This window comes from Mustela putorius, unplaced genomic scaffold, assembly GCF_011764305.1.
Source record: "Mustela putorius furo isolate JIRA1106 unplaced genomic scaffold, ASM1176430v1.1 tig00003972_pilon_pilon_pilon, whole genome shotgun sequence".
NCBI lineage: Eukaryota > Metazoa > Chordata > Mammalia > Carnivora > Mustelidae > Mustela > Mustela putorius.
The window spans coordinates 4074573-4087055 of NW_025422115.1; positions in this window are offsets into that span (position 1 = coordinate 4074573).

Sequence of the window (12483 nt, forward strand, 5' to 3'; positions counted from 1 at the left end):
CAGGAGAAGTTCGAAGTCCAGATTTGAAAGCCAAGCTCCTGAACAGGCAAGACAACGTGGGTTATATCTACTCTATGGGCCACCAACTTGCCACCTCTGCTTTGATAACTAAATTTTCACTACAGATCAAGCCAGAATGCCAGGAAGCATCAAAAGCTGAATTATTCTTCCCTCTAAGGGTGGATGCCTGGAACAAAGTTAGATCGCCAGTCAAGAGTTGTCAGTGGGGTGGGGGAAGAAGTTCCTTTGATAGAAGTACACCTTTCCAGGCCCCCCTTGCACTTCCTTCCAGCATAGAGAGTCTCTACTCCAAAGAGTAGAGTCCAAAGGATGAGGTGAACATCTCCATGAGGCCAGTGTCTATTTCCTGCCCTGGATTCTGTATTCCTACTTGTTTTGGCCAGTAAGAGGAATGGAGGCAATTTTGCCCACTTCCGTAGGAGACTGTTGGAAGTTTTTTCTGTACAAACATTTCTAAAGATCTGCTTGTTTCTTTCTATTATCTGCCCCTGCTTCAGATGGCTTTGTGTGTTTATTTTACCCTGATGTGCTCTGTGTATTTTGTAAGCCCCCCCAAGCCTTTTTGGAATGAGGTAGGGTATGAATAAATAGGAGTATTGTTTCTGGAACCTCCCCTTCCCGCCGCCCCTCCGCCTACCTGAGTTTATGCTCTGCTGAAGCTTCAGGCCCGGGGCCTATGGGGATGCCACTTAGTAACTTACTGCTCCCAGGTATCCTGAAGATAATGGGGCTTCCAAAGGGGCAGAACAAACCACCAGAGAGTTGTTTAAGCGCTAAGAAAATCTGGCTCCATACATTATTCCAAATCTATATTTATGTTCATGGCTTATGAAGCACCTCGGGGCCCTTTGGGATATGAAAAGCTGCATGAATCTAAGAAAATATTATTAAACAGATTTATTTTGGGTTGCTAAAGAGTGTGAGGCCCTCTGGAGAACCACTGGAGGAGAATGAATTATTTTCTGCAATCTCCACCACTTGTCTTTTTAAGAGTCTCTCATTGAACCCCTGGTGCCGCCTTAATCGTTCCAGCTCATCCTGTTGCTATAGTTACAACAATTAATTATATGCTTAACTAGCCTTACTAGTACATTGCTGCCATCCAATTAAAATCTGATTTCATTCTGTGCTTCCGGGGTTATCTTCCCGGCCTCTGGCTCTGAAAACTGTCCCTAACACGGATTGAAAGAGTCCCAGAAGTTGCCCAGTCCATTCCCCAGTGGAATCTTTGGCTTGAACTTGATAGGACAGGACACTGCTGCCCTGGTACAGACCTTGGAACAGGAGCCAAAACATTTGGGAAATTTGAACCCAACAGCTGCACAAATCGTAAAACTAATACCCAATGGGTATAAGGCTGCTATGAAGAGATGAGGGGTTTTTTTTCCCCCCCTTCTTAATTTGAATAATGTATTTAAAGTGGAATGAAGATCCACGGGATTCTTAAATTCGTGGCTGTGCCCAGCCACTGGTATGACATCCAGACACTCTTGCAGGCACCAGCAGCCGAGCTGGGTAGCGGGGATCCAGCTCTCCGCGGCCACCATTGCAGACCAGGGGACTGAAGAATCGGTGGGACCCTCTGAAGCTCCAAGGGGCACTGAGACTGTCCGTCTCCAGGTACTCGATGAAAATGTGTTGGCTGGAAATTCTGGATTATTCCCTCTTCTGCTGATTACCAGTGCCATAGTAACAGCCCAGCACTTCCGTTATTACAAGGAGGGAAACAAGCCTTTAGAAAGGTCTGGTTCAAGTTCACGTCCCTTTCCAGGATGGAGCTGTAGGTCACAATGCATTCCTGTGAAAACTCTGAAGGTTACTGCCTTTTCCTTTTCTTTTCTTTTTTTAAATCACAGAAGTTATTCTGTCAATGTAACTGACACTATGCTTTCCTGATCTATCGGTCTCCATAGTTTTTCCTCTTCCATCTTTGGCTCCCTAATAATGATAGCTAACACTGTTGTGTTTCTCTGCACCAAATTCTAAGTGATTTTCCTGCCTTGCTTGATTTCGTATGGAAACGGAGGATCTCTCTGCTGAAGTACTTGTCCCAGGACACTGAGCTAATGACAGAGCCACAGTCCTACCCAGACCTGCCTGGATCCCAAGTGCGTTCTGAGTCTCTATACTCTGAGCTCCTCCAAAATGCCTTTTCTGCTCTCACCGTTTTCTTCAATGACCTGTCCTTTTGATTTCCTGCCCTGCTTCAGCCCTGAGGAGGTCTCCAATCCAAACCCAGGCCTGATGCTCCTTCACCTGCCTGACACATACCCCTTTCATGCAGTCCTGTGGCCACGGCAAACATGTGTGTTCACAACTGACACACCCTCTGACCCGCATTTGTCCATCCTCTGGACCTCTACACCTCTGTGAGGCGACCCACTGTTCGCTGACCACAGAGCCCTAAAACTCAGAACTGTCTTTGGTTTTTGACTCCCCGTCTCCGCAGACCCCCTACAAATAACCAGTCTGTTGGCCGGCTTGCTGCTCACCCCTGTTGACCAAAATGGACCACTTCTGGAGCCAACACTGAGTCCAATAGGTAACCAGCCCTTTGCCATAAGCCAGTGTGTGGATTTCACAGGAAATTAAAATGCATGTGGAGTTTCTCTCCAGCTGTCCACACTCAGTGGTTTTATGGTGTCTCTCTCCCACTATCACTCCTGTATGTTCAGGATTTCTGCACCATCTTCCGAAAGGCCAGGGTTGGAAGGGGCCCCTCCTCTATAGTTATCACATACCAGCTTCCTTCTCTTACCATCACTGCACCCCGTCCCCATAATCATACATAGCCTTCTTGTGGCCACACTTTGAAAATATGTCCCCCAACACCCTTCATAGCTATATCCCATTCTTTTTATTTTTTTATTTTTAAAGATTTTATTTATTTATTTGCCAGAGAGAGAGAGAGAGAGCACAGGCAGGCAGAGTGGCAGCAGAGGCAGAGGGAGAAGCAGGCTCCCTGCCAAGCAAGGAGCCTGATGTGGGACTCGATCCCAGGACGCTGGGATCATGACCTGAGCCCGAAGGCAGCCGCCTCACCAACTGAGCTACCCAGGAGTCCCCCATTCTTGTTTTTAAATTTAATTTTATTTCTTCAGTGTTACAAGATTCATTGTTTATTCACCACACCCAGTGCTCCATGAAATACGTGCCCTCCATAATACCCACATCCCATTCTTAAGACAAAGTTAGCCCATGTGAGGCCTTTAATAAAACTGAATTTCTAAATTTGAACTTGCCAATAGCAAGTTCACAATAGTCCACAATAGCCAAACTATGGAAGGAGCCCAGATGTCCATGGACAGATGAATGGATAAAGATGATGTGTTACACACACACACACACACACACACACACACAGAGAGGAATATTACTCAGCCATCAAAAAGAACGAACTCTTGCCATTTGCAATGACATGGATGGAACTAGAGGGTATTATCCTAAGTGAAATAAGTCAGTCAGAGAAAGACAATTATCACATGATACCATTGATATGTGGAGTTAAGAAACAAGGCAGAGGATTATAGGGGAAGAAATAAAACAAGATGAAACCAGAGAGGGAGACAAACCATAAGAGTCTCTTAATTATAGGAAAAAAAGTGAGGGTTGCTGGAGGTGAAGGGGTGAGAGGATGGAGTGCGGTAATGGTCCAGAGAATAGTGTCTCTGAATCTGTTCAACATAATCCCTTAAGACAACAAGAAGAGCCCATCACCATCCTGGCTTCCCTGGGGGCCTGGCTGGCAGTCCCTGGGAAATGGGGAGGAAGTGCTTGCTTACATAAACTGGATTATACCAGTCCCTCTCGGAGTGTTGTCCTCTGTCACTGCCACCATCACAGAGGAGCTCCAGAATCCCACATTTATTTTGCACTAATTGATGTCCTTCTGTGAGCTTAATCTCACCAACTCTGCTAAAAGAAAATAAAAAGAGGAAAATGTTCCAGAAAGAGCTATTCCTTATTTAATCACTATGGCAATACTGTTATCACAGGGGCTATCTATCTAGGCCAAAATAGTGCAGAAAAGAGAATGGCTGTGGTACACTTGCCCTCTCCCTCACCCTACCCTGGGTCCCCACAGCAGCCTAGGGACATAAATGGGGTCACAGGCAGATGGGAGAGGTTTCTAGCCTCTGCCCTAGCTGCTCCTGGGTGCCCAGGAGGCATCTCAGCTCACATGAACTGCCGCTGCCTTCAGCTCGGGTCATGATCTCAGGGTCCTGTGATCTCTCTCTGTCAAATAAGTAAATAAAATCTTTAAAAAAAAAAAGAAAGAAACTGGGTAAATCCCCTCCTTCAGGTTTAGTTCTCTCTTTGTACAGACCCAACTCCAAATACAGAGGAATGCTGCCCAGCCAGAATCCCCTTCCCCCTGCCCACCCTCCCTGAACTGTGTCCTTGAGTCAGTCAGCCTTACGCATCTGCACTCTTGTTTCCCATTTTATGGGTTCTTCCCCAGAAGCTCCCTGGGTTTTCACATAATTGAACCCTCAAGGGGCCAACCCCTCTTTCCCCCTGGAACTGTCGAATCCCTAAGTGAACAAAGTCACGTTACTTCTATCTCAGAAACAACAAATGTAACCAAAACCATGAGGTTGGATGATTTGAAGGAACTTGCATTGGCTTTCTCAGCTTTTTATACGAAGAGCTATAGGCATGGGCTTGGCAGAAGGCTTGACCCCTTCACAAAGATGTGGGTTAGAGGCATAAGCTGGATTGGAGAAAAGTACTGCTATGGACTGAACTGTGTGTGTCCAAAATGCATATGTTGAAGCCTAACCCTCAGTGTGACCAAATTTGGAGTAAATAAGTTAAGTTAAATGAGGTCATATGGGTGGAATCCTACTCCAGTAGAATTAGTGCCCTTATAAGAAGAAACCTCAGAGCAGCTCTGTCTCTCTGCTAAGGGAGGACATAGTGAGTAGGCAGTCATCCACAAGCCAGGAAAAGAGCTCTCACCAGGAGCCAAATGGCTTTCTGAGCCTCTAGAACTGCGAGAAATAAGCGTTTGATGTTTGAGTCCATGTGTGGCATCCCCTGCTACTTTGATAAAAAGATATTTTGACAAGGATAGCTTGGGTAGAATAGTGGAGAAATATATTTAGACTGAAATACCAGATTCATCAAATCTACAAATTAAATGGGGAATAAATGACGTCTTTGCAATACTGAGTGTTCCAATCTACAAATATGGATGTATTGGCTTGTTAAGGCTACCATAACAAAGTATCACAGGTGGAAGGCATAAACAACAGAAAAATGATTTTCTCATTGTCCAAAGGTTAAAAATTCAAGGTCACGGATTCAGCAGGATTGATTTATTCCCAGACACCTTTCCTGGGTTGTAGGAGGTAGTGTGCTCTCTGTGTCTTACCATCACCTTTCATCTGTGCCCTGCTGTGTTCAAATTTACTCTCTTAAAAGGACATTAGTCATATTGGATTAGGGCCCACCCTAAGGACCTCATTTTAACTTAAACTTCTCTTTACAATCTCTTTCTCCAAATAGAGTCACATTCTGAGGTAGAGTGGGGGTTAGGACTTCAACATATAAATTTTAGAGGGTACCACGATTCAGCCTGTGACAATGAAATATCCCTCTATTCATGTTTTCTTTATCTCAATAGTGTTTATAGGGGTTAATGTTGAGGTCATGCCCATTTTTTGTTAGATTTATTCTGAGATATTTGACATTTTGGACACTTATAATTGGTATCTTTTTAAAAATGTCATTATTTATTTATTTGTTGTTCATATATTGAAATAACATTGATTTTATACATTAACCTTTATCCAGTGACCTTGTTAGATTTTATCAATGCAATAGGTTATTTGCAAATTCCTTTAGATTTTTCTACTTCACAATCAACATAATCTGGAAATTATTTGTTCCCTTTTAGTCTTTGTACTTTTCATTTATTTTTCTTGCCTTATTGCAGTGGCTAGGACAACCAGTACAATAATGAATAGGAATGATAATAACAAGTTTTGTGCTATTTCTAATATCTGGGGAGATGCCTAGTATATTATACCATCAGGTACAATTTTTTGTACTTGGATTTTTTTGTTCATTATCAGCTTAGGGAGGTTTTTGTTTTGTTTCTATTTCTTGTTCACTGAACCTTATCAGAAATGGGTAATGGATTTTATCGCTGTTGGTTCTGCATCTAATTAAAGCATCATACCATTTTTTCCTATTATTCTGTTAATGTGGTAAAATAAAGATTAGGTTAAATGCTACATTTCTGGGATGGATGGACCCAAATTCAAAAGGATGTACTATCTTTTTAGAAAGTGTTGGGTTCATTTTGCTAAAATGTATTTATAATTTTTGTATGTCTATCCTTGGAACTGGCCTTTAATTTCCCTTCTTATAAATGTTTGTGTCATGATTTGTTTTCAAGTTAATACTGGCCTCATAAAAAAAGATGACACATGTTCTCTATTTTATTTTGCCATTTTCTGGAGAAGTTTGTACAAATTTGGTGTTATTTATTCTTTAAGTGTCTGGAAGAAATGACCAGCATGCCTGGAGATTGCTTTGTGGGGATATTTGTAATTACAAATTCAATTTATTTACTCTACAGAGAACTATTTAGATTTTAGAAAATTTCTCCCTGTTTCCATTTTGGTAAGTTGTGTTTATCTAGAAAATTCCTCAGTTTACCTAAATTTCAAAATTTACTGAAATAAAGTTGTTCATGATATCCTTTCATTATTTTTTGTAACCGTATGTAGGATATGTGGTAATTCCTCTTCTGCATTCCTGCAATTGGCGATATATGTCTTCTCTCTTTCTCTTAATCATACTTAGTAAGAGTATAGTTTTTCAAAGAATTTACTTTCAGATTTGTAATTTTTTGTGTTGTACATTTGTTCCATATTTAACTAATTTCTACTATTGTAATTATTACCTCCTTTCCTCTTTCTTTCTAACTTAATATTTTTAACTTTCTATTATAGGTTCTACCAAGAAAATCAACAGATGATTAATTTTCAGTTTATCTTCTTTCTGACATATGAACATATTCCTTTAAGCATGGTTTTAACTACCTCCTGCACATTGTAGTGTATCATATTTTCATTTCATTTAATAAAATAATTTTAAATTTCCATTATGATTTAATTTTGCCCATGGATTACTTAGACATATACTGTTTAATTCCCAAACATTTGGTGGCTTTCTAGTAAAGTTTATCATTGATAGATTTCTACCTTTATTTCACTGTGTAATTTTAATACATGGAATTCTGTTAAGATTTGATTTATAGCTCATATGGTCAATTTTGATAAATATTCGATGTACTCCTAAAAATAATATGAATTCTGAAATTGGGTGTACAGGTGGTAAATCACGTTCAAATCTTATATTACCTTTTATGATTTGTTTTTGTTTGTTTGTTACAGAGAATGTGTTAGAATCAGCCAATATGGTTGTGAATTTATTCCTTTAAATCTGCAATCTTTGCATTTGCTATTTTGATGCTGTACTATTCAGTGCATACAAATTGAAAATTATTAAATCTTTCTGCTGGTTGATCTTAATCATTATGAAATGTCCCTTTATCTCCAAGAATGCCTTTTGCCTTAAAGTCTGTTTAATCTTATATAATTAAGCCATGTTACTTTTTATTAATGTTTAGACTTTCAGTTGTGTTCTCATGTGAAGGTGTTTATTTGTTCATATTGAGAGATTTTGTTTTATAATTGATATATTTGTCCATTTACACTTAATATAATTCCTGGTATATTTGGGGCTTTTATTATCTATTACTTGCCATACCAGTTCTACATCCTTTATATGACTTTCTTGCAATTTTTTGAATAAAGCTTTTTAAGATTATTCTACAGTTCCTTCTGGAAATTACAACTTTGGTAGTTTTAATATCTTTTATTTTCTTCTAACAGTTACACAGTGATTACAACAAATATCTTTGACTTATTAGAGTCTTATAGAGATAGGTACTTAAATCACTTCCCAGGTAATGCCATAACTTTGCTAATTTCAATTCCATTACCTCGCTCCCATTTTTGTGTGTTGTTTTATGTATTTGTTCTCATTAATTTCAAATCACTGTCATTCTATATAGTAAATATTCATTTAGACTTACCTGCATAGTTTCCATTTCTCTTTATATCTTCTTACATTTCCATGTTTCCATCTGAGATAGCTCTCCTTCTCTCTTAGGAAATGCTTTAGTACTTCTTTTTTTTTTTTTTAAAGATTTTATTTATTTATTTGGCAGAGAGAGATCACAAGTAGGCAGAGAGGCAGGCAGAGAGAGAGAGAGAGGAGGAAGCAGGCTCCCTGCTGAGCAGAGAGCCCGACGTGGGGCTCAATCCCAGGACCCTGGGATCATGACCCAAGCCAAAGGCAAAGGCTTAACCCACTGAGCCACCCAGGCGCCCCTGGAAATGCTTTAGTACTTCTTTTAGTGTGTGCTTAAAGACTACAAATTGTTTAGTTTTGTTTTTCTAAAGGTGTTTTTATTTTTCCTTTGTTAAAAAGAATTCTGGATTGAATTCATTTCAATAGCTATATTCAGAAAATCTATTCAGCAACATTTGGGACCTGAAATTTATCTCAAACTTGCTTTGACCATGTAATTGCCCTTTTAGGAAATCAATAGAAATAAGTTAAAGTAAAAATAAAGCAATTGTGTAAAAATACAAATTGTATCATTATTTATAAATGTGAAAAGTTGGAAACAAGTGTAAAATCCAACAATAAGGCAACAGTTTAGTAAATTATGGCAAATCCATACAATATTCTGAAAACATTAAAATCATGCCTATAAAGTACTTTTGTGAGAAAAGAAAAGTTATCTTATTATGAAATGTGGGGAAATCAAAATGCAAATTTCAGTAGGTTGTGTGATTTTAGTTAAGTAGCAACACTATGTGCATAGTAAAAGCCTATAAGGAAATACACCACTCAATTATCCCTCTTTATCTATGAGTAGAAGGGTTATGGTGGCTATTTTTCTGTAATTGAAATAAATGATTTCCATATGTGACTAGAGTAGCCTTAATTCTTCTTTTCTTCTGTTCATTTAAATTTATAAATAAAACAAACAATAAAATTTATAGCTCTGTTAGAGGACATTTAATTTAAGGGGTTAAAATTATTTTAACTGTCTTCCATACACAGAATTTCCCATGAAAGGAAAGCATAGAAATATACAAAAGAGACCCATTTACACTGTCATAAATTGTTCCAACTCTCAAATCACTGAGAAAAATCTACCTTGCACAAGCTGCCATAAACACCTGATCCCCAAACATAAATCTTTGTATTGAAAATGGCATCCCCCACATTTCTTCTGGAGTTAAAGGAATAGTATCCACCTTCCTTCATATAGAGTATGAGTCACTTCCTAAATCTCATTAGGGATGGTAATAATGCTTTAGCAACAGGAATTAATTCCATGCTAATCATATATGTCAGTGACTTTCACAGCTGCTTCACAGAAGCAAGAGTTTTGCAAATTAGTTGCTTTCTTATTTGGGGGGAAGGTGGGATGGGCCAGAAGCAAAGGCATCGTTGGAACTCACATAATGTTTTCAGATTTGTTGATTAGCCTGGCAGTCTCATTTTATCATTTCATCAGAAGATGGTTTGGGGCATAAGCAGTCCTGAGGTCATCATTCTGACTTGGCTGATTAGTACTGGGCTTGTCAGATAATTGGAAAGGTCACAAAACAGTGTCTAGTCTTTCTCTTAAAGCTAAAATTATTGTCAGAAAAAATTCTAAAAGGTATTCTAGGATTATCTTCGTGGTATTAGACAGATCTGAACTTGAATACTTGGTGCCTGCTCCTTTGCTGTGTGGCTTTAGGGAAAGAGCTTATCTCTGTGAATCTAAGTTTCCTTCCACGTGAAAATGGAAAACATGGGAATGGACAAGACAACACACATGAAATTAATGTCCAACACACAGCAAGGATACAGTACATTTTCATTTACTGAAATCTCCCTTCCATACTTACTGGAAAACCTTGCCATATTGAGAGGACCAAGATTCAATGTGTAAACTAACTGGACATTTTTCATCCCCACCTCCAGGTAATAATAGTTAAGCTGCCTTCAGCCTAGATGTGGAAAGTGATATAAACTGGGGGATTGGGTGGGCATGGGAATAGTAGAAGGAGAGAGGTTGACTCAGTGGGGATTCAGGCAAAGCACAAAAACCTGGAGAAAAAGTCCAATGAAAAGACCATGCAGCTTAGTTCTATGCATTCACATAACATTTACTGAGCATCTACTATACTATAGACACAGACTTTGATGTAGAGGATACAGTGGGGAGTAAGATAAGCTCCCCCTTTCTTCAAAGCACTTACACTCTACTGGGGACAACAGGTGTGACAACAGTATCATAAAGGCTGTGGAGTGGGGCGATCTGGTATCTGTGGTGATACAGGGAGATGCCTCATTTTCCGCACTCTAGGATAGCCCTGAAACAGCCTGCCTGCTTTCCAACAGCAGTGACTCTACTCACATTGTATAAAGCCACCTTGGAACACAGGAAGGTCTAGCTGCACTGGGAGGCCGCAGAATGGCACTGAATGGGGTAAACATACTATATATTTTATTCAGTCTTAATTCCAATATTTAGGAAAAGATGCACCTTTCCTCAAAGGGAGAGCCAGTCATCACAGAAGTGCACAGCTATAATAAATCCGTCCATACTCACTGCTATAGAGTCGCTGAGATGATCAGCTTCTTGTGGCAAGGACCCCTCTCTACAGAACGCTAGCTTGCCCAAATATCAGATGGTCCTTCCTTGAGCACATCTCCCCAAAATCATGCCCCTTTCTGGAGCTCTACTATGGTCATGCTGGGATGGGCACTTCCATGTTCCTCCATGAAAAGCAACACTGACTTTTTTCTGGGATGGCAGGTCACCCTGAGGATGGAGGTTATTTAGCCTGAGTTTTGAATAGTGTTGAAGATATTGCTAGTTTGAGAGAGAAATTAGTGAATAATACTCCACGCATCCTTTCAGCCATTCTACAAGTATGTGGTGACTGCCTACTATGTGCCTAGCACAGCTCTAGATGCTGGAGATACCCTAGAGCATCAAAGCAGACCCCGACCCCACACCGAGTTTACAGACCAACAAGGAAGGAAGATCTTAAGAAAAACCAGAAATCAAATGTGACCAACATGACTGGTCCTATGTAGGAAAGACATAGGGGGGCATGGGAGGGCGATTTTACCGAGTCAGAGAGGTTATCCCTAAGGAAGGGTTCTAAAGGATGAGTAGGAATGGAACAAATGTGAAGAGGGGAGGGAAGGCAGCCAGAACAGTATGTACAAAGGGCCTTAGCAGAAAAGTAAGGTGTATAGCAGGGACAGAAAGAACCCAGTGCAACTGTAGTGGATATAAAGGCAGGGAAAAGGGAGAATGGGTGCCAGGTGAGGCTACAGAGATGAAGTCATCTATAGTGGGCCCTTCAGGGATCCTTAGGTCAAGCCACACACAACTTCAAAACTCACTAGTTCTGTAAACACTGATTATTGTGCCTCACATTCTTTTTAAAAATTTAATTAACCTTTTTTTAAAAAACCTTGAGATAATTGTAGATTTACAAACACTTGTAAAAAAATAATAATACAAAGAAATCTCTTATTCTATTTACCTAAAGTCCCCCAATGCTCAATAAAACTAAAACTATAGTCCAGTGTCACAACAAGTGTATTGACATTCATACTACAGTCAAGACATGAACAGTTCCATTATGCCAGGATCCCTCCTGTTGCCCTTTTATAATCACACATTTTTTTTCCAGCTCCCAACTCCTCCTCCACTCACTGATCTCCATTTCTATAATTTTGTTATGTAAAATGTTACATTAATGGAATCACGGAGTATGCAAATTTGGGAGATCCACTTTTATCACTCAGCATAATTCTTTGGAGATTTGCTCATTTATGTATCAAGGTTTGTCCCTTTTTATTGCTTCTTTTTCTAAATTCTTGAGGTGAGAGATTATTGATTTGAAAATTTCCTCTTTTCTCATTTATGCACTGTTATAGATTTTCCTTTTAGCAATGCTTTATCTGTATCTTACAAATTTTGTTTTTTTGTATTTTCATTTTCCTTCTATCCAGTAGTATTGTTTTTATCTCCCTTGAGACTTTCTCTTTGCCCCATGGGCTATTTAGAAGAACATTCTTCTCATAGTATCTAATTGTTTGGCATTTTCCTATTTCATTTCCATTGTGGTCAGAGAACAAAACTTTGTATGATTCCAGTTCTTTTAAATTTGTTTTAAGTTTGTTTTATAGCCCAGGATATGGTCAAACTTGGAACATGTTGTGAGGGGTCTTGAATATAATGTGTTGGGTCCTCCATCAGCTTTTGTTTACATACTTTGCAATTCTGTTGTCTGGTGCATATATAAACACATTTAAGACTGCTATGTCTTCTTAGTAGACTGACCCATCTGTCAT